Source organism: Schistocerca nitens, chromosome 1 (assembly GCF_023898315.1).
Source record: "Schistocerca nitens isolate TAMUIC-IGC-003100 chromosome 1, iqSchNite1.1, whole genome shotgun sequence".
Lineage (NCBI taxonomy): Eukaryota > Metazoa > Arthropoda > Insecta > Orthoptera > Acrididae > Schistocerca > Schistocerca nitens.
This window is the reverse complement of record NC_064614.1, coordinates 1,313,710,336-1,313,733,172: the sequence shown is the minus strand read 5'-3', so window position 1 is coordinate 1,313,733,172 and position 22,837 is coordinate 1,313,710,336. Positions and strand designations below refer to the sequence as shown.

General features: G+C 43.7%; 1 protein-coding gene across 4 annotated transcripts in view; it reads right to left on the bottom strand.

The window, feature by feature from the left end:
• LOC126202933 (NAD(+) hydrolase sarm1) overlaps positions 1–22,837 on the bottom strand; it is a 1,078,224-nt gene that overhangs the window by 766,544 nt on the left and 288,843 nt on the right. The window lies entirely within an intron of this gene.

The window sequence follows — 22,837 nt, the reverse complement described above, 5'->3', positions numbered from 1 at the left end:
TGATAAATGTTCAAAAATTAACCTGCTCTACATACAATAAAAATGTCTACTAGTCAAAACTAAACTGAAACATTACGAGGCGGTGGTTCAACCAGATGTGACATACGGAAGTGAAATTCTCTTCAAAGTAACAGAGAAAAACAGAACCGACAAAATCCTAAAAGCAGAAGAAGAATAGCGAGAAGATACATAAATAAGAAATATCAAAGAGATGGGCAATGCCGGATACTGCCAAATGAAGTGGCGCACAGTCAACTGGAGCCCATCACAGCATACGGTCACGTTATGAGGACACCAGAATCCAGGTTACCAAGAAAAAATATAGAGAAACTCTGGAACATGAAGCAGCAAATAGGATGGATAAAGAAAATCAGCCGGCATATGAAAGAGCTAGAATTAACCCTGGCCGACATGTAAAACAAAATAGAAAATTAAAAAAAACTGGAAAACATAAAAATAAAATTTAAACCTAAAAATAGGCAAACGAAAAGCAATAAAACGAACGAATGAATAGATCCTGAGCAGTTCGGAAAGAACGCTACATGTACGGAGAAAAAAATTTACTCTTGTGTAAGAATACATTAATCACGAATAGATAATGACGACTGATTACGTAAATGGTTTTACAACTGATCTTTACTGAATGTTACGTTTGGAAATTTCTAATTACTTTAGGAATCTATTTCGTGATTGATATAATAAATGTAGTTTCTAGTTTGTTATTTACTGTCATGAAAATTGGACAAATTGTGTCCTTTTATTTCAACTCAGTGACAAGATTTTCAATTTTATGCTAACAAAAAGGAAATTCGGTTTATTGATAAAAGAAAGATACAGTAACTGCCATTTTACCATATTAGCTAGGAAAAGAACAGTTTTGTATATTGTCTAAGGAAGTTAGTTATCCAGTCCATTCTGTTCCTAAATGAGCGAATATTCATCTTTTGTTTGATCTCAAACAACTATACCTCAATGCTATTACTGGATTTCCATCATTTTCACTTCAAATTTTTTCGACGCTGGGAGAGCAGATTATTTTGAGGTTAGTAAAACATGTTTCCACTCAGCTACAATAATATGAAATGAGCGATTTGGCTAAGTGAGACGACTGCAATTTTTTTAAAGTACTGAAAGACTTAAAACCATACCGGCGATTTATTCAGAAGATAACTAAGCCACAATAAGTTACTGAGGCAAATGCCTAGAACACAGGAGCTGTTTGACGATATGCTCTCTATCTCAAGAAATTTCTCTTTCTGCATTAAACTGTGCAGATCCCATGAAGATGTTCTAGCTCCGGCCTGATGTTCACCACGTAAGGCGCTGTGAGAATTTTGAGTGAGCGTAACGCAGATACAATTTTCTCTGACTAACGTCCTCCCTGCCGTGCAGCATTCTTTCAAACTGTGCTATTACCAATTCTTCGGAAAGCAAATGGAATACAGTGATCGCTATAGCCTAAGTTTGTAAATAGACTTGTTCCTATATGGGGCCGGCCGCGGTGGCCGAGCGGTTCTAGGTGCTTCAGTCCGGAAAAGCGCGACTCCTACGGTCGCAGGTTCGAATCCTGCCTCGGGTATGGATGTGAGCGATGTCCTTAGGTTCAAGTAGTTCTAGGGGACTGATGACCTCAGATGTTAAGTCCCATAGTGCTCAGAGCCATTTGAACCATCACGTATGGGACCATAAAAGCAAACTGTCGTTTCACAGTGACAGCAAACAATACCTCGATTTACCTTTTCTTGCTCTGAAGCAGTAAGTGTTGTTTCAATCAGTTCGTTGCCAAGCGCTGTAGGTCCTGCTGGGTTCAGTGCTTTATTTCGTTTAAATTAGTTAGACTTCAGGTGTACATGGTTCATTTATTATTAATAACAAAACACACCCGAAGTCTTACATGGTGAAATTTGAAATAGATTGCAAGAAAGAGTAATGGCAAATAGTGCACCACATATACTGAAAAAATGCATCATTATGTTATCAGTGACAGACGAGGGGCAGTTTTCACCTCGAAGAAATAGTGTCCGATGTACAGTAGGTACACGTGTGGGCTCCAGGTGCACACTGAACCCCCCGCTCCACAGTGCCGCAGCACGCCCGCAGAAGAGTCCAGACAAAACGGCACAACAGACTCATAAAGTGAAAAGATTCATTTTGTACGCCTGAAGAAGAGCAGCGCTGCCAGAACTGATGCTCAGTCGCCGGACGTGAATGGCGACACCTTGAGACACACTGACGAGGTGGTGACGGTTGCTGCGCTTTCTGTCTGAAAGACGAAGAACCGAGAGGCGGACCACCCGTCTGTGAAGAACCGGGAGTATCACAATCAAGGTCAAGGTGAAAAAGTGAGTAAGTTCTCAGCATCAACCACTCCAGTTAGAATGTAACACACCCACTCAAATGGTCCGACACGAACTGAAGTGTTGCAACAGCGGTGACCACTGAAACAACGTGACCGTGGACGAGCGCTGGGGTCTCGCAACCATGTGGACTCACCACTGGCGAAAAGGGCCATAACCCAACACGAATGTTATTGTTTTCGTGAGACCTTTGTGATTTGGTGGTAGCAGATTATTCTCGTTGCGGCTCAACCGTTACAGGAGCATACGAACAGACATTCTCACGGGTCTAAGGCAGGCTGTAACAGGTAGCCGGCGTTTCGGGGATGGAGGTGTGCAGATTTTCGAGTGCATTGTTTGCCGAACAGCTACAATGCAAACTTCTACAAAAAAGGTCAGCGTGGTATCCGAGTGTTAATATGAAGCGAAGCAACAACACCAACAAGTTTCATTGTCGCAGTACGTTTTCTTTCAAGGTGATAATTAAAGCTGCTGACAAGAATAATACGCAGAAGAATGGCAAATAAAATTTTGTATCTGTTATATGACGATGAGTTTGGCTTTAGGACAGATAAAGGCACCACAGAGGCATTTGTTATTTTGCGACTGATAATGGAAACAAGTTTTAAGAAAAAACCTTACCGTGTTCATAGAAACTGTTCGATAATGTAATGTGGTGAAAGATGCTTCACATTCTTAGAAAAAGAGGAGAAAGCTGTAGGGAAAGACGAATAATACATAATAAGCAGAAGAACAAGGAGGCAACAATAAGAACGGAAGATCAAGGACGAACTATTCGGATTACGAAACGTGTAAGACAGTAACGCAGTCTTTCCCGAAAACTATTCAGTGTATACATCGAAGAAAGAATGACAGAAATAAAAGAAAGATTCCAGAGGGCTCAAAATTCAGGGCCAAAATATATCAATCATAAGATCCGCCGATGCAATTGGTATCCTCGGTGAAAATGAAGAAGAACTGTAGGACTTGTTGAATCGAATGAGCAGTCTAATCGTCTATTGATTGCAGAATATGGACTGAGAGTGACCTGAAAGACAAAAGCAATAAAGAATAGCAGGTATGAGGCTAACCATAAATTCAACAGTAAAACTGGTCAGCAAGAAGCAGCTAAAGTTGTGGAATTCTGCTATCTTCGAAACGAAGGAACACACTTGCACAGGAAAAGATGGTATGTCCAGCTAAACTAGTCACTAGCATCATAGGTCTCAGTCTGAGAAACGAATTTCAGAGAATGTATGTTTTGAGGTCACCAGCATATGTTAGTGAATCATGTACTGTGGGCAAGGGGAAGATATTATGCATGTTAAAAAAAAAAGGTCGAAGCGTTTTAGATGTGTAACTATAATCTAGTCCCCGTGATGGCTACAGGAGTGATATACAAATAAAATGAGCGTATGGCAACGTTGGCCGGGAGGCCTCGTTCCAGAAAATTCGGCCACCAAGTGCAAGTCTTATTTCATTCGATGCCACATTGGCCGACTTGCGGGCCGGTAATGAGAATGAAAGACAACACCCAGTCCACAAGCGGAGAATATCCCCAACGCGGCCGGAAATCGAACCGGCCTCGCTTGCATGGGAGGCGAGCACGTTACCACCCAGCTAAGCTAGCTGATACACAAAGTACATTCCTAGAACCATCATTCAGTGCCGGTTTTTTAAATTTTGCACGTAGGTTTTCTTGTGATAGTTTGTATCAGTACTGGGGCAAAGTGAGTATCATCCCACTTTGTTAGTGGGGGTTGCATACATTCAGGGGTACCATCACCTCCTGATGACGTCATGGGTCTTCCACAGCCGGCAAATGGTTCCCTTCCTCCACCCCACACATCTCCTCTCCTTTCCCCTCGAAATGAAAGGAAACTGAAATTTTGGCAGGAAATTCAAATTTATTGGTGAAATATCAACTTTGTATGTTCGACACCAGGTCTGGAGACCAACACACCTAGTTAACAATCCACCACCAGAGGGCATCGTTGGCCCTCCCCATCCCCACCACCACCCTTCTCCCATGTCACCACATCCACTCCCTCATACAGAAGTTGGCAGAAAAAAAGGACTCAGCCTGTGCTGGGCTGCTGGATAGGATGGATGTGTCTTTATTATTTTGTACACAGTGCAGGACATTGTTTATTTAAACGATTTGAATAGCCATTTATTGAGCAAAAGCCCCCTCCTACTCTATATATTTGAGTGACTAATTAATTAGATTAGTTAATTAATGAACCCCTCCCATTCAGGGAGATTCCCCAGCCCTCCTCTCCCCAACTGGAAACTGGCGAATCTGTTCAAATGGTTCAAATGGCTCTGAGCACTATGGGACTCAACATCTTAGGTCATAAGTCCCCTAGAACTTAGAACTACTTAAACCTAACTAACCTAAGGACATCACACACACCCATGCCCGAGGCAGGATTCGAACCTGCGACCGTAGCAGTCCCGCGGTTCCGGACTGCAGCGCCAGAAGGCGAATCTGTGCTGGATAAAAGTGATATCATGACATGAAATTCAATCACAGAGTAAAAGGTACAATGTTCATTTTTAAAATTCAATTTTATAGAGGTTAGATCGGTGTTGTTCATCATTGTCTGCTGTTTGGGAATATGCAGGTGTTGTAAAATACATCGAAAAGAAACAATAAAATCGACCACTTTTTTAAATTCTGATCTCATAAGGAATATCATCATGAAAAACTCATCACATGTTATTACCCTACCAAAAAATCTTTCTATCAAGAAGCATGCATCATCCACCGGACTGCAACATTCGCTAGCCATCTCACATATTCCCACGACCATTGTCGACAGCCACAAAGCCAGCTATCCCATTAGGTAAAGTGTTTGACACTTCAATACACTTGCAAATGTTGCTTTAACAATTTGTTTCAAATACTCTTGCACATACATAAAACACTGCACTGCAGTTGGGATGTGTTATAAACCTGTGCTGGTAGTTGTACCACACCAAGCCATTGCTGGGCATCTCAGAATGTGTGGTGGCCCTCTCAAGTGCTTAGTTCCAGTACCCACTTCCACTAAACAGCAGATTTCCCAGGTGCATGTAGAATGGATTACATCGGTAAAAATAAATGACTCCAAATAGACTCCGAAATACATCACGTGGGAATATTGTTTATAAACTGAAACTAAAATAAATGTGCGCAAATACATCACACTTAAACTCTAAAGAAAATCACATACATCATGTAAAAATATTGTTAAATACGCTAGCACGGTAGTTTGCTACATGAGGCACTGTTGTAGCCTATGACCCATGAAGTGATACATCTATCAACAGACGCAACGGCACAGGGTGAAACAGTGACTGGAAGTGGGCTCTCCAGCTGGATCGACGATTGCATCCAGTACTAAGAATGGGACAGTGGAACTACTGGATATTTCCAGAGTACTCCAGAACCTACACACAAAAGCTTGTGGAATCTGTGGCCGGCAGACCAGCACCAAGTTGTCCTGTGTAGTTAGACCAGCATTTATCTGCAGTGAAATGGTGGGTGGAAGGGACAGAAATGGTTCAAATGGCTCTGAGCACTATGGGACTTAACATCTGTGGTCATCAGTCCCCTAGAACTTAGAACTACTTAAACCTAACTATCCTAAGGACATCACACACATCCATGCCCGAGGCAGGATTCGAACCTGCGACCGTTGCAGTCGCGCGATTCCGGACTGAGCGCCTAGAAGGAAGGGATAGAGATTATGTAAATACTCTCATTCTGCTACTGTCAGTTCATCTGTGTGTTTGTTTGTGTGTTCTTGTGTCAGTTTCTTCTTTGGGAAATTCCAGCGACATCAGCATCGGTAGCAGCAGCAAACGCCTTTTAGAGAACAGTCTGCCATGTAAGTTAATTGTTCTATTGATTCACTGAATCTGTGTGCCCTGTAATTTTAATATCTCTCATGGCAACTCTTTAGGAGTAGTCATTCTCTGTACGACAAAGCTTTTCAACAGCTTGCTGCTGTAATTTTAAAGTGTGACGAATTTTTGTTCTGTAAAGGGTATTACAGTCCTGCTCTTTGTTTCTTGTTCTAATGATGTGCGCTCGGGAATGTATATACAATTAGTTTTCGTAACATGTTTCATTCATTGTCTGAGATATATTCTTTGCTTTTCTAGGTGTCTCTGTGGACGATGAAGTAGGGGTACGTTTGGAGGCCGAAAGCCAGGAGCCATCAATTCAATCTTGTAAGTAACAGACAAATGAAACTTGTTTCTAAATGCAAATTTATTAAAACAAAATAGAAATGAAAATGAACATCCATTTAGATATAAATAGTGGTATCTTTCGAGAGTAAAATTACTCGATATAGCCCCCATCAGCCATAATGACCGCCTCCAATCTCTTCCTGAAAAGATCGCACACACTCTTTTAACACAGTGCTGTCCATATTCAGGATTGTTGCTTTTATAGCAGTGTGTAGAGATGCGACATTAGGGTGCCTCGTCTTATTGGTAGCTCTTTCAACTATGCTCAAACATAGCAGGTGAGGGGGTTCAAATCCAGGCTATTCAGCAGCCAGAACTCCTTTGACCAGAACATATCAGCGTTATCTGAGAGCAAGTTTTGGATTAAACGGCTCGTATGAGATGGTGCATTGTCCTGTTGAAAGACATATTGTCTCCCCGAGGCAACAGTTACATCCACTGTTTCACGCTATTCGCGAAAATTTGCAGATAAACTTCTGTTGTAACAATTTGTCCATTTTCAAAGAAATGTGGTGGCACGATATCACCCTCACTGGACAAACACAGATTTCTTCAAATAATTATACTTGTCCACAATATTGTAAACTGTTGATTTCGGGTACCCGAAGAATCGAACTATTTCAGTGGGCCAATGCCCAGCGTGAAGACATTCCACAATCTCCGGTGGAACTAAGATATGGAGGGAATTTCAAATTGAAATTTGCACTCTGTAAGTAATTTCAGTGAAGTAAAGAATAGAATTTTCTGTTTCTGCTTCAGTGAGCTAAGGAATAAGTTCTTCTGTTTATATTTCAAAGTGCTAATGAATGCGATTTTCAGTACGATTTTGTGCGTGTGTATCTCTGACATTTTCTAGACATAATTACGTTCAGTATCTTACTGATGTCGTTGCAGACAGCGTCGACGAACTGAATAGATGGCTTCAAGGCGAGCGTGAAGTACTGGAGAGTATGCACGAGATGGCGGCTCCTGAGGAAGATGAAGGGCTCTGTGATCTCGCCGATTTGGATGAGGATGCGCAAAAAACTGGACTGGGTGAAAGAACTATCAGAAAGCCTGAGTGAACTGCTCAGTCCTTGAACCCAGAGTGTAAAAGGTGCAACCGTCGTCGCTGTAGAACATCATTACTCTGGAAGTTGTTATTCGTTTACAGCATATATTTAAATAACCTTGAGCGTTGTACTTAACTTTCTTCGTTACTCGCCTGTTACAGAGGCGTCAACAACCCCGCCACCACAACAGCAGCGGCAGTAACTGAACACGAGCCCAAGTGGCGTGCACTGCTGATTGTGGCTGCACGAGAAGCGACGGCGGCCTCCCCCAACAACAGACCCGCTGCCGCCGCTGCACCATCACAGACACACTGGCGCCTGTGGTTTTAGCTGGAGGAAGGACACCCCGCGAAGGATCCAGCGTGCAGCAACAGTAGCCTCGCTCCCACTGGACCTAACTGCCGCCACCTCCTGTTTCTCTGGCTCCGACTGTTCGCCCTCACCAGCAACGAAAGGTATTTGTGCATGTGCACACCCCTCCCCCTCGCAGGCGCCTCCTCCCCCACGCCGTCCTCCACAGGGTGGACGCAGTAGTTGCTTCATCTCTTAGAAACAATATTAATGATAGTGTTAATGACAATGATTCTGTGGCTAGCGGCTGTTCTCTCTCCTATCCTTCTAGTGAAGGACATCAGGTCAGTGATACCATACTGCAGTTAGAACACTCAGTGACTGCGGAGGGCTTTACGAAGCGAATCGAGCTCCGAGGATCGAGAATGAGGCAGGGGTGTACCGCGACCCCGCGACCTTTTTGGGGTTCTAAGAATGTGCCTTCCTGTCACGGAGACAGAGCTCCTCGAGGCCGTGCCATCCCACCACCAAACGCGATGCTGTTATGTGCATCGAACTGCCGCGCCTACCCCAAAGTTGCCTCTGGGATTGAACAGACAAGTCTTCAGTATCTTTGAGAGGGAAAACATTTGATAACGCGGAGCACGTCAGTTATCGAGTGGTTTCGTGAATCCACCTCGATAGCTATCTGGCACAGTATTCCGAGATGGAAGTGACAGGGTCAGTTGAAGCACTCAGCCAAACACTACACCTGAACATCCGTAAACATGTCTACGATCCGATAAGTGGGGGGTCTAGCTATATCAATCTCCCTAAGGATACAGCTGATAAGAGGACATGTATTAATGACGAAAATGAAAAAGATTAGCCTTGTTTTGCAACGGAAGTCCAGGCTTGCGAAAGAAATGACAATGACAGAGATCATCCAGAGCGCACATCTCGATATGGTAGACATACTCGTAACTCTTATGTCGTCGAGTTCCCTGTCGAGTTCCAGGACAGTGAGCATATGATGCATATAAAAATGCTCTTTTATTCCGGCGACATAGATAAGGAGACAGGCAGTTATCGCTATGTTTGGATCAAAAACATGTCCTGCCTCCTTCCCACACAATTGACTAGGCATAATGGTGAACAACATATTTGCTTAAGTTGCCTCAACGCCTTTTCCTCAGGCAAGTTACTGGCAGTCTATCTAGTAGATTGCGTTTCCAAGGATCCGGTACGTGTTACCGTGGCTACTGAGGAAGACAAAGTCATTAGGTTTAAATTGCTCACCATCAGGAACGATGCCCATTTGTAATGTGCTCCGACGTCGCTTATATGACCCGCTGTGAAGGCACATACTACCTTTATGGTATTGTTTCCACAGGACAAGAAACTTACCAGCATTATAAAAGACAAGGCAAATGCGACATTAAATTCTTCATTTGTGTGGCTATAGTGTCCATAGTTCCTTTACAATAATCAGTGATCTGTAATTAGGTTATTTACATTTATATTTGCTTTTAGAGCGAAGAATAGCTCGTTAAGAATAAGTTGATTTGTACTTACGGTGATTTTCGCTTCATTTCTCGCTTAAGTCATGAAAGGCCGTGGACTAGCACAGCGTTCCTTTTCTGCGTTGGACACTGATAATTTTGGTCTAATTTTTAGTTGTTCTGCAGCACTATACATTTCTTATTTTTTTCACCGCACACTTTTGTGCACATCTCTGTACTCTGTTTATTTTTGTACTTCTGACTATATGTTGTGGTTTGTGATTTGTACACACAAACCAAAACACGTACTAAGCGGCACAGACATCTCGTCCATTGAACACATAGTACAGAGTAAAAATGTATGCCAGTCCTGTCTGACGGCTCATCACACACTGTAGCTCCATCACAAGTGATGGATGGGAGGGGGTGTAGGGTCGTGGGGGAGGAATGGTGGCGGGGATGGGGAGAGCTAAGAGCTAACAGCGCCCTCTGGTGGTGGTGGCGTTGTGCATTAGGTCAGTTGGTCTTCAGGCCTCAAGTTAAACACACAAAATCCCGTCAATAAATTTGAATTTGCCGCCATTTTTTTAAATTTCCCATTATTTTGAGAGGAGGGGTGAGAAGGATGGGGGAGGGAAGGGGGTAGAGGTGGGGTGAATGGCTGGGGGAACAGACCCATGTTATGGTTGGGGAAAACCCCTGACATCATTTGGGGTTGGGGGGATTGGCTCCAAATGTATGCAACCTACACTAACAAAGTGGGGCGATGCTCTCTGCACTCCGCTATTTGTATCTACCTTCAGGTGTCTGCCAGTTTAGTTTCTTCAGCATCACCCACGAGTCAAAAAAATCTTTGACCATTCATACTGCCTTTCTAAGTCTATCCCCTGGTGTTTCTACTTGGTACATGTCCCACAGACTTGAGCAATGGTGAAGTATGGGTCGCAAAAGTGTTTTGTAGACTGATGGCATTTCGGTAGATTTACAGCAACAGACCCAAGTATGCAATCTGCTCTACCTACAGCTGTGTCTGTGTTCCAGTACGGCTCCTGGGGAATTCTTAAAGCTACTTCTACATCTGTCAATGACTCTCCATCCAAGATGAAATGCTGCATCTTCCCTACAACAAATCATCAGTCCAATCGCTTAATACACCATACGATTTTACTTTCGATAGTAAGTTCCACTGTGGTACAGGGTCACATGCTTTTCAGAAATCGAGAAATACTGCATCTAACTGACTGCCTTTATCAATGGCTTTCAGATTGTAAAGTAACAAACGTGTGAGCTGGGTTTCACTTGGCTGACGTATTGACAATCCATACTAGTTGGCACGGAGAAAGTCATATTGTTCGAGATACATAATATGATTGTTACCAGGATATGTCCCAAGATTCTACAACAAATGGATCTTAAGGATATTGGACGGTAGTTTTGTGGAATACTTCTGCTACCCTTCTTCTATACGGTTGTGATCTGTGCTTTCATCCATTTACTAGGGACAGGTTTTACTGGAGAAATCTAAGGTGCATTATGGTTAAAGAATTGGCTAATTCAGCTGCAAACCGAAATCTGATACGGATCACAATGGGCCCTAGATTTCAGTTCACTTTTAGGGATTTGTGCTGTTTTGTCAATACCATAGACATCAAAACCTGTATCACTGATATCTGTAGTGGTGCGAGAGTTAAACTGGGCCAACATCTTGGACGTTTCTTTGCAAATAAGAAGTCGCTGTTTCATTAGAAGTTACTTTACAGAGACTGTATGTGACGGAAGATCCCCTGTAATTCTCGGTGAGTTATTCTTCTTCACCGGAGCCGCCGTTCCTCTAAATGAAGCGGCGTACCTTCCCGCTGTCTCTGAACTAAACAATCTAACGGCTGCACTACGACGTGAGGCTGTGTTTGGTTGTTTCGTGCGAGCCGTGTGGGAGGTGGGAGGTCGCTGCCTCTGGCCCGCGCTCGGCGACCACGTGGCGCAAAAGCCGCGCACGGCCTCGTGCCACACGCTCCACAGATCTTGCGCTGGGGAGTCCGTACACTGAAGACCCTGCGGAAGAGGCCCCTATCCTAGATACTATCTGTCTAAGATCTGTTGCTCGACGATACGTCCAGAGTGACACCTCACCTCAAAAAGGGTAAAATGTCGGACGCGCTGAATTACGGACTAATGACACTGATGCACGCCAGAGCAGCATCGTAAAGCATGTTCGGAACCTAAACAATATATGCGTAGGCACTGGTACTTGCTCCGTGCGGAAGTCGAGCTTCGTTGTAGTCCGCATTTTACGTTGTATTTGTGGGATGATGCTACGGTGTTCATCTTCGGCACGTTAGTGTAAGAGATGTTACGAAATTAGCAAAATTCGTGTAATTCGCACACTTAACTGCTTATATTTACGTATACAAGCTGACTTCCGGTGTTTCCTTAACGTACGAGTAAAATCAGTTAGATTTAAAAACTCCGTATCAAAACTTGAGCCTGTGTCATAATATATTGTGTATTCTCGCATGCTTCATATAAAAAAAAAACGTATTTTGTACTACGACATCAGTTATAATGAACGTGTGTGCTTTATACAATTTTAGTAGAATTGTCTAACTTGAATTTCAGTGTATATCAACGCGAATAAATGTTGTCCATAACACTTCATAGTAAATCGGCCCTTGTGATTTACAGTTACTGTAATACGACAAATTCTAAAGGCTAAAGCCTTGCAGATTCAACCATTTTCTTCTGTCACTGGCTGTTCGTTTCAGTTCCATGTAATTACCACCTCCTATCCTCTTCTTGCCTACAGAATATTTTATTCTACGCCGTCCTCTTGATTTCTTTCCCTGCACTATTCCCTCAAGAACGATGATAGTTAAAGTCTTGTGTCCGATGACATGTTGTGATGGTCTTCAGTTCTGAGAGTGGTTTGATGCAGCTCTCCATGCTACTCTATCCTGTGCAAGCTTCTTCATCTCCCAGTACCTACTGCAGCCTACATCCTTCTGAATCTGCTTAGTGTATTCATCTCTTGGTCTCCCTCTACGATTTTTACCCTCCACTGTGCCCTCCAGTACTCAATTGGTGATCCCTTGATGCCTCACAACATATCTTACCAACCGATCCCGTCTTCTAGTCAAGCTGTGCCACAAACTCCTCTTCTCCCCAATACTGTTCAATACCTCCTCATTAGTTATGTGATCTACCCATCTAATCTTCAGCATTCTTCTGTAGCACCACATTTCGAAAGCTTCTATTCTCTTCTTGTCCGAGATATTTATCGTCCATGTTTCACTTCCATACATGGCCGCATTCCATAGAAATACTTTCAGAAACGACATCCTGACACTTACATCTATACTAGAAGTTAACAGATTTCTCTTCTTCAGAAACGCATTCCTTGCCATTGCCAGTCTACATTTTATATCCTCTCTACTTAGACCATCATCAGTTACTTTGCTCCCCAAATAGCAAAACTCGTTTAATACTTTAAGTGTCTCATTTCCTAATCCAATTCCCTCAGCATCACCCGAATTAATTCGACTACATTCCATTATCGTCGTTTTGCTTTTGTTGATGTTCATCTTACACCCTCCTTTCAAGACACTGTCCATTCCGTTCAACTGCTCTTCCAAGTCCTTTGCTGTTTCTGAAAAAATTACAATGTCATCGGCGAACCTCAAAGTTTTTATTTCTTCTCCATGGATTTTATTTAATACCTACTCCGAACTTTTCTTTAGTTTCCTTTACTGCTTGCTCAATATACAGATTGAATAGCATTGCGGAGAGGCCACAACCCTGTCTCACTCCCTTCCCAACCACTGCTTCCCTTTCATGCCCCTCGACTCTTATAACTGTCATCTGGTTTCTGTACAAATTGTAAATAGCGTTTCGCTCCCTGTTTTTTACCCCTGCCACCTTCAGAATTTGAAAGAGCGTATTCCAGTCAACATTGTCAAAAGCTTTCTCTAAGTCTACAAATGCTTGATCGTAGGTTTACCTTTCCTTAATCTTTGGGATTGGAATTTTTATATTCTTCTTGAAGTCTGGGGTATATCGCCTGTTTCATACATCTTGCTCACCAGATGGTAGAGTTTTGTCAGGACTGGCTCCCCCAAGGCTGTCAGTAGTTCTAATGGAATGTTGTCTACTCCCGGGGCCTTGGTCCACCGTGATTATAATACCGAGATAGCAAAATTTTCGCCTGGACAGTTCTGACGTCATCAGTTTTTGTATTTTCCTGCACTGCTGTTACGTTCGTTTTCTTTATGTTGACTTTTCATTAGGTCGTCTATCAGGACTAGCAGCATTCTATTCAAAGTCTGCAACTATTACGATCTCTTCAGCGTACGTGATACAATGCATGGTTTTACGTTTAGCTGTTATTGTCGTTGTCTTCTTCTTCATGGGCTAAACATCTTTCTCAGTGAACATGCGAAATAAATACGGACGAAGGGGTCCTCCTTATCTGACTCCTTTTCTAATCCTAGTCCTTTCTTCCATCTTGTTCATAATTATTTTTGTGCTTTGATTCAGACACAGTTGATTAATAGGTCTCCTATCCTTCCAATCGAGTCCTGTTCTCTTTGTAGTTCTGAAGAGTAGCTCCCTGTTCACACTGTCAAAAGCTTTTTCTAAGTGAGTTAACAAACGATAATGTCATCTATCCATATCAACAATTCTCTACAATGGCAGGCACAAACCAGATTCGCTTCTCTTGTTCCTCAGCCGGCCGCTGGGGCCGGAACTGCTTTGCTGCTACGGTCGCAGGTTCGAATCCTGCCTCGGGCATGGATGTGTGTGGTGTCCTTAGTTTAGTTAGGTAGTTCTAAGTCTAGGGGACTGATGACCTCAAAAGTTAAGTCCCATAGTGCTCAGAGCCATTTGAAGCATTTTTGGGTATACAAGCACCGACAAGTAGGCAGGAGACTGGTGTGCCATCCGTGGTGCGGTGATTGGGAAACGCGAACTATGCCAACGTTATTACCAAAGGCGTCCAAACCGAACCAACGTGCTTTTCTTGACTGCCGAAGGACAAACATAGGTAGACATTCATCGCAGAATGAAGAATGAGTATGGGGATGAGGCAGCGTGTCCGCTGAAACCCAGAGCGACGATCGGGAAAACTGCGACAAGGGGTGCTTCGTGATAACGCAGCTCGTGCCCACATTCTAAATGTCGTAACGCAGAAGTTACGCCACCTGAAGTGGGACACTCTCGAGCTGCCACTCTACAGCCCTGATCTTCCGCCGTGCGATCAACACGCCTCTGGTTACCTAAAAAAGGCCCTGCAGTGTCCACGGTTCCCGTTGGACGAGGATGTGTTGCAGGCAGCTACGGACTCCACGTATCAGGACGAGTGTCTTCACCTTGGTGATCTGGTGCAACGATTGCCTCACTGCTCGCGGCGGTTTGCTCGACTGGCGTACCCGTTCTGCACTGTACAGCTTCCGACCGCCAACTTTTTAATTCCCTCTTATACACCCCAAGTGTTAAGTGAATTGGATATCTGAGAACGAACTCTTGGTTTCCTTCGTTATGCTATGCACTCTGGTAATTGTATAGTTCGTTAAATTACAGTTGTTTAAGGGCTGACGTGAAATCCCTGCGCCATAACTTTTACGATAACAGCTCCAGAAATTAAAAGACAATGAGCAACCTTACTTTAAGCTTATTTGACTCCTGTTCTGTAAAACACTGCACCAACCACATTACTTTAAATACTATTACTCGACATTTTTAAGTAGCTGGAAATGGCCCTGACTCCAGTCAAACGACTGGAAGCTGCTGCCAGTGAGTATGTTGGGAGAGCTACCGAGTCGCGTACCAGAGGTACCAGTGCTACCATAAGTACCATCCTCTCCTGTTTGGTCCTGTCTTCTCTACAGGAAATTCGACGTCCATCGCGACTCATCCACCTGTGTGTGAGAGGCACGGCAGTGATAGGTCTACACATCCTGCACCCGGGATTCAAGGATCAGGGACAACTCGAGCATGGTACACCCACCCCACTAACCAGCACATTTCAGGTGCTGTCTTTTACTGAAACACAAAATGAACCAATGAGACTCAGTTATTTTTTGGGAAACCTGCTGTTTCCTGTGTCAAGATGAGGCAAACGCTACAGGGTGGGAGTGTATTAATCGTCGACAGTTCGTAGATATGGCGGACAACTGTACCACTCGGGGAAATACCAACAGGTGATGGGAAGGAACACCAGGTGCACTCAGTGTGTCTGCCTGGCGGCCGCATCTCACATGTGGAAGAGGCTATTAAGGCAGTCATTCGAGGACCAGGACGGCCAACAATAGATGATGGCGCACGTTGCAACAAGCGACCTCTGTCGTCTGGGCTCGGATCATTCTAGCTCTCGGTAGGTGGACAAGGTTGAGCCTTGCCCACCGAATTTCAACGAGACTGAAAATTTGTAGCAGTGCCTACAGAACTGATCTTGGTCCTTTAGTTCCGAGTCGAGTGGACGGATTAAAACAGAGACTTGGAAGGTTCCGCGACTTGCTACTCTGCGACGTCCTGGGCTTGTATATATAAGTTGAGAATTGCAGGCCTCCGCAAATGTTTTAGGTGTCCGCTACACATCAGAGGCTGCTACCGAGGTGGCTGACTGCATGTGGGGTGCACACGATGTTGTTTTTAGATTAGGCGACTCTTCGTGTTGGCCCGATATTGCTAGCTGTAGGAGACGCCGAAGAAGCATCGCAAAATCCAAAGAAATTCTCCCTACAAACGAGACTTCTATAAAACTAATATTAACTGCTGAAGAATTAGCAATGAAGTAAAAGATCTTGAAGCACTCCACAAAAGCTGTGGAGTTCACCTCGTATTAGGTACCGAAAAATGTGTTTAAAGCCCGAAATTGGTAGCAGTGAGATATTTGACGAGAATGTAAGCTTACACCGAAAGGATAGGCATATGGTAAACACAGATGGTGTACTTGTCGCAGCAGGCAAGAAACGCAAATCCAGCGAGATCGAAATTGAAACCGCATGCGAGACTGCTGGGCAATACTCAGTACCAGCGGTGGAGATAAACTTACAGTCGCACTCTTCCGTCTACCACAAGCCTCATCTACAGATGTAACCGAAAGCATTAGAGAAACCCAAATCCACTAGTAAGTTCTCCAACCAAATTGTCATCACTGGAGGAAAGTTAATCAACCATCGATGAGTTGGAAACACAGTTTTGTGAGTCGCAGGTATGAAACGTTGGTTGATAATTTTCTGATAACTATCTGGAAAAGACGGAAGTATTTTGAATCTAATAGCAATTATCAGACCCGATCTCTTTGAGAACGCCCACCTTGAAACTGGTGTTGCAGTTGTGGCACAAATGATTATCAATGTACAAAGGGCGAGTAAAACCTAGAGAACGTTTTATAAGTTCAGTAAACTACACAAAGAGGCAGTAGTGACGTATACTAATTAGGAGCTGCTGTTATTTAGCTCTCGAGAAAAGTATTTGGAAGAACAGTGACTCAAGTTAAGAAGAATGGTTGACCATGCACTCGATGGATATAACGTAGGAGAACAGTTCGCGATGGTACAGAAACTCCACGGTATACAGTCGCTACAAAGAAACTTCCAAACAAACAGACCTTCATAGCAGTTGTAAAACAAAGCATAGAGCTGAGGTTAAGAAGATGCAGAATGAATCGCGTTTGCCCGTCAACAGGCAATGTGTGCACCCCCGAATGACTACCGTGGCAGAATATTATCGAAGGAGCTCTAAAATAGTGAACTCCACTTTCAAATGTTACTTTGTTTAGGAAGAAACAGACATTGCAAAGATGAGTGAAATAGATCTTAGTGAATGTATTCCACCTCTGCAGCGGGGTTCTTTCTGATAGGAAACTTCCCGAGACATGAAGACCATTTGTCACACCAGGCCTCGAACCGCAAACCTGCACCTTTGCGGCGGCTAGTGTTCTGCCGGAGGCAGGCACTGGAGGTGCGTGGCAGATCCCCAGCCGTCTCTCGAGAGCTCAGTCGTCGAGAGCGCCGCCCGCTGAAGGTGGAGGTGGCGGCCAGCTGCAGTGTGCCAGGGAGAGGCGCTCACTGCCCCGCACAGTCACAACACGTTTCCGCCATTCCTGCACGTATATTCCACTGTGGGATTTGTTACTTACAATATTCACTCATTGCAACATTCATTCAGTGAACTTTAGACAGAAACACAATATGCACTCTACAGAAAAGTGTGGAGTCGTAAACAGATTTGAATACAAAAGAAACTAAGTGACAAACTCGACTATTCAGCCGGCCGGAGTGGCCGTGCGGTTAAAGGCGCTACAGTCTGGAACCGAGCGCCCGCTACGGTCGCAGGTTCGAATCCTGCCTCGGGCATGGATGTGTGTCATGTCCTTAGGTTAGTTAGGTTTAATTAGTTCTAAGTTATAGGCGACTGATGACCTCAGCAGTTGAGTCGCATAGTGCTCAGAGCCATTTCGACTATTCAAACCCAAGTTGAAAGTTGCCCTTGTCGCTCACTTGTACTCTGGACAGGAGTTCCTCGTACTCTTTGAGAACTTTCATGTACAATGTATTATTTATCCGTGTACATTCTTTTAAATTTTTGTGTTTTATTAATTCTTTCGAGTGTAAATTTGCTAATCAGCAGTCTGTAAATTATATACAGACCCGTTCAATGTCTCGAGTAGCTGTGTCATGGTCCCGCACAACGTGAGAACTAAACAAATCATTGCGCCTGTACCAAAGCGGAGGTAATAAACCAGTGAAGACCAGGTATTGTCGCCGACTTTCGTTATGGTCGTGCGTCAGGAACGCTCTGGAACGGATTCCAAATAATAGGACTGGTAAGATGGCTACAGCACAATTACTTATTGCCAACACCAGAATATCGCATGGCCTCCATCGAGAGCCGATTCTAATCCCAGTAGTATATACATTTTTATGTCATCATTCTTCTTTCTGGTTTCAGACGGCCCATCACGGATTCTTGTCTCGCCCCAACCTTCTCACTCACCTCAGAGTAGCACTTACACCGACGTGGCAGCTCACTTGTCGGACGACAGGCAGATGCTTCAGGAGTTAAAACAAGCATTCACGTAATACGCTCGAGCAGCACCAGACGAGAGCCACCGTTCAGCGTTCCATGATTATGTATTTAACAACAACTTGGCTCCTATAATAAAGCAAAATATTTCCTATCTCTATAAATGACTTATTTTTCATGAAAATAGATAAAATCCAGTTTAATGAGCAAAAATCTATATAGTTTTTCACGTTCGACTTAGAAACTTTTCAGCCCTGCGAACACGATTCCGTCTAAACCGAGATTTCCACATACGAATAAAGATTTCCGTATTTAGCAGATTCCAAATTACGTCCAATAGTATACAAAGTCTAATAACGTCTTTCTCATATCTAGGCAACCGGCAAACGTGTCTTCCACCTGCTAGATGCACACACCACAATCGACTTGCTCTCAACTAAATAAAGAAGTGAAATGCGAAGAAGCACTCGACCGAACAATGTATATGGTAACGGAATAATGACCAATCGCAAACACATATCCGTATTCAATCTGATCAAACTCCCACTTGATCACAAAAGCTGTCCAACACATACTATTAGTTCGCTATTTGGTCTCCAATAGGATGCTCTCCCACCGTCAGTGGGAAACTTGGATCATTCCCACCACAGGGAATGCACAAACAGAATCATCCAACCAAATCGAACACATATATATTTGGTCGCTATACTTATAACTGGATGACTTTCGACAATGAGCGAAGAATCCGACATACACCCTGCTTACAGTTCCGGAAAGCGAAATATCTGTACCATTCTTCTCACTTGACATACTCTTCCCTTTGCTATCACAGTATTCCACGTCAGATCCAAGCCTTCATTACCACTGGACTTCGTCATCTCAGAACGCAAACACATACTTTATAAACCAGATGCTCCCAATTTAGAAAATTATTCTGTTAAGGAACGTGTTATGAAACCGGTATTTTCAACCCCCTCAAGCCAACGCGGCTAGATATTTATCCAGTATTTGTAAAGCATTCTGTCTGTATGCCATGCAGTAGGTTCCGTGATATATCGATTGGGCTACAGGCGGTGCTTGATTGAGAAGGATCACAAACTGTGGATGATGTGCTGATTGGGGTCGTAATAAATGTACACTGCCTTTGCAGATCTCTAGTGCTACACTATCCGCTAGAAATGCAGTATCCGATTCTGAATCAAGTCCTCGCATTCAAGCACAGACCTGCGTAGGATCCTATGGAGAAGTCGTTTGTTACAGCCACTAATGAATCATATTTCTAGCACTTTTTCGAGCCGATCTGCTACAGTACAATTCCAACCTCGTTTTAGTTAGCCCCCCATGCAACTGCTGCCATTTCTCCAGCTTTACGCATGTCATCGTTCCAATTTAAATCGCAACTGACTAGGATCCGGGGGAAAATATATCTATCAGCTTCTGCAGCCCATGTACAAACAGGCTAAGCTGCGTTACTGCGACAGGACTGTGTTTGCACCATTCGATGGAAACCGGAACTGCTAGATGGAAGCCGGCCGGTGTGGCCGTGCGGTTCTAGGCGCTTCAGTGTGGAACCGCGTGACCGCTACGGTCGCAGGTTCGAATCCTGCCTCGGGCATGGATGTGTGTGATGTCCTTAGGTTAGTTAGGTTTAAGTAGTTCTAAGTTCTAGGGGACTGATGACCACAGATGTTATGTCCCATAGTTCTCAGAGCCATTTGAACCATTTTGCTAGAAGGACAACGATTTTCTTTTTCTACCGTACTACGGTGCGCCTCCAATCTACGTACAAGTACTACAGATTCACGTCCATTCACATCTATCTTCGTTATTCTGTACCGTCCAACAGAGAAATATTACCAACTATAAAATCTCCACTAACTTCATCCGATAGAAAACTCGATAACATTTTCACTGCATCTCTCTCTTGCCATACATGGAAAACAAAATACCGCTTGCGTGCAGTCATTGAGCACATGTGACGATGCTATTAAACATAAACGTTTAGATCAACTGCACGCCTCAGTTTAAAGTTTCGTCACCTGTACCACAGGACAATGACCGTATCCCGAGGACTATACTGTAAGTCGCAAGAGACTCGCCCTGTGACCATGTCTCGTTTTCTGCTCTAACACGCTTTGTACACTACGAAACTTTTTATTTATTTTTCGCCGCCACGACTTGGAGGTCTGTGTCAGGTTCTAAACTGACATTAACACGGCTTCTCGCAGTAAACTACACCTCTCACAGTGACGTGACTGACGTCGGCTGATGACGTGAGTACCGCTACCCAAGATCACGGGAGAGTGCCGCGCCTCCCTGCCGAACCCCTCTTTGCGGGAAGTTTGAATTTTGGGGGTGAGATAGGTCAATTGGGGCACCTCTAGACTTCGCACAGTGTAAATAAATTTCTTACTGCTGTGGGTCCTGGGAGCCTTTCGTGACAGATTCATACACACAGACATACAGAAAACAGAGCAAACGCTCTCCAAATGTGGAGGTGACTGGATACAGTCGAGTACAGTGCTGTATTACGCCTCCTGATCAGTGCATTTGGGCTAGGTGTTGGCAGCTTTACTAAATTTAAAATCAATTTTAGCAAACAGAACGAGAGGTTATTACCTAAACCCGTGGACACAACTGAGGGGGGTATAGGTATATATTGACCTAATATTAATGCCGCAAAATTGAGCAAGTACTTGATTATCTTCTGGTTGATGCAGAACAATTTGTACATGGGGACAAGTATGCGGCAGCAAGAGGAGTCCGAGAAAAACGTCGAGATGGAAGCGTAGGGAATGAGTGAAGCAGTCAATTTTTGTCCGTTGAGGCAGCATTTTACTGTATGTCTGTTAAGGTATCAGTGATACACGCGAGTTGACTTCTGTATCTGACGCTTTTGAGGAAGACGGAGGATAACCATGTACAAACTTAAATGCAACTGCGTTCGCGTGACATAGCCTGCGTTCGACTCGCAATCAGCCACGTGTTCTGTGTATGAGGGAAAGCACTGTCTACTTGCGATCGTTAACTGTAAACCTCTCCTGCTTCAGAGGACTTCCATCTCATGTGTGATGAAATGTGACACATTGCTCTATACAACCTACGATTTACTCTATCCCCCCTGTCGCATCTTGGGTGTAAAATCGAGACTTCAGCTTCATAACTAAATTAGCAATAGGTGCTTGTGAGTCACTGTAATCCCCCATGTAAACATTTGCCTGACAGATGTGCTGTTTACAGAGTTAGTGGCAAACGACTTGTAATTTTCGCATGTCGGGCGCTGCTGCTATGTGTTTATCTGTTTCCTTGTAAGACGCTTTCCCCGTTAGTAACGATCATTCTATATATAGGGTTGATGCACGCATAGTATAATTTCTGAATCTTGATCGGATGTGAATTGTGGTCGCTGTACATCTCTGGAAAGCTATATTGTGCTCGTATCACACAGAGCAAATGTTTTAAGAAAATAGTTTTTTCGTTTTACGGTTCGATAACATAGTTTATCCTAGAGAAATCAGGAACAAGGATGTATGTCATTTGCTTGAAATATATTTCTTACATTGGAATATTAACAGGGCTACGTTCCATACGAGTGATAGTTTGGAAACTTAAGCGATCTAACATTATATCCCATTTTAAGTGAGTGCGTGCGTTTATTTTTCTCTCTCTTAACAATACCTTCAAGCTACTGATCCCAGACTCTGGAATAATAGTTTAAAATTGATGGCTTTGTTGATTTACGTCAAAAAGCCTCGAATTCCATCCATCTGAAACTCCATCGCACATAAAAACTCACCCTTTCCTAGTTCTTCTTCTTAACCGTCTGCTATTGGATCACAACACTTTCAAATCTGTTACTACACATAGATAAGGTTGCAGATTAAACAGGTACCAGTGCTACAGGGCGGGTTGGTCAGTGAGTGTGGGAGCGGGCTTTCAGTCTCTAATTTTAGCATAAGACTGCGCAAATGCTCTGTGACTCCCAGCAACATAGACATAGATCGTAAATTAAGCAATATGCTCTAGGTGTTAGAAATATGTAGAGCGCTGTCTGGTGATGAATATATTCAAGAATTAACCATGAATGTACACTCTTTGACATAAAACTTGACCGGCGGCCGGCCGCTTCAGAGGCTAAGTCCGCGCCGATCGCGACATGGGACAAAAAAACTGGCCAACTCGCTAATTCTCTAAGTCCGGTTATCTGCACAATCTGGCAACACTGTAGACTGCGGCACTTCCTGGAGGAAAACTTGTCCCATGATAGAGAAACTCTATGCTGCTTGCGCCTGTGGTCTAGCGGTAGCGTGCGTTGTTTCTGTTAATAATATCAGTGGATCGAGAGCAGCTGGCATAAAATATTTTTATAGCCTCTTCTGTCTGAATGCTGAAGACGTGAATGCAATGGTAG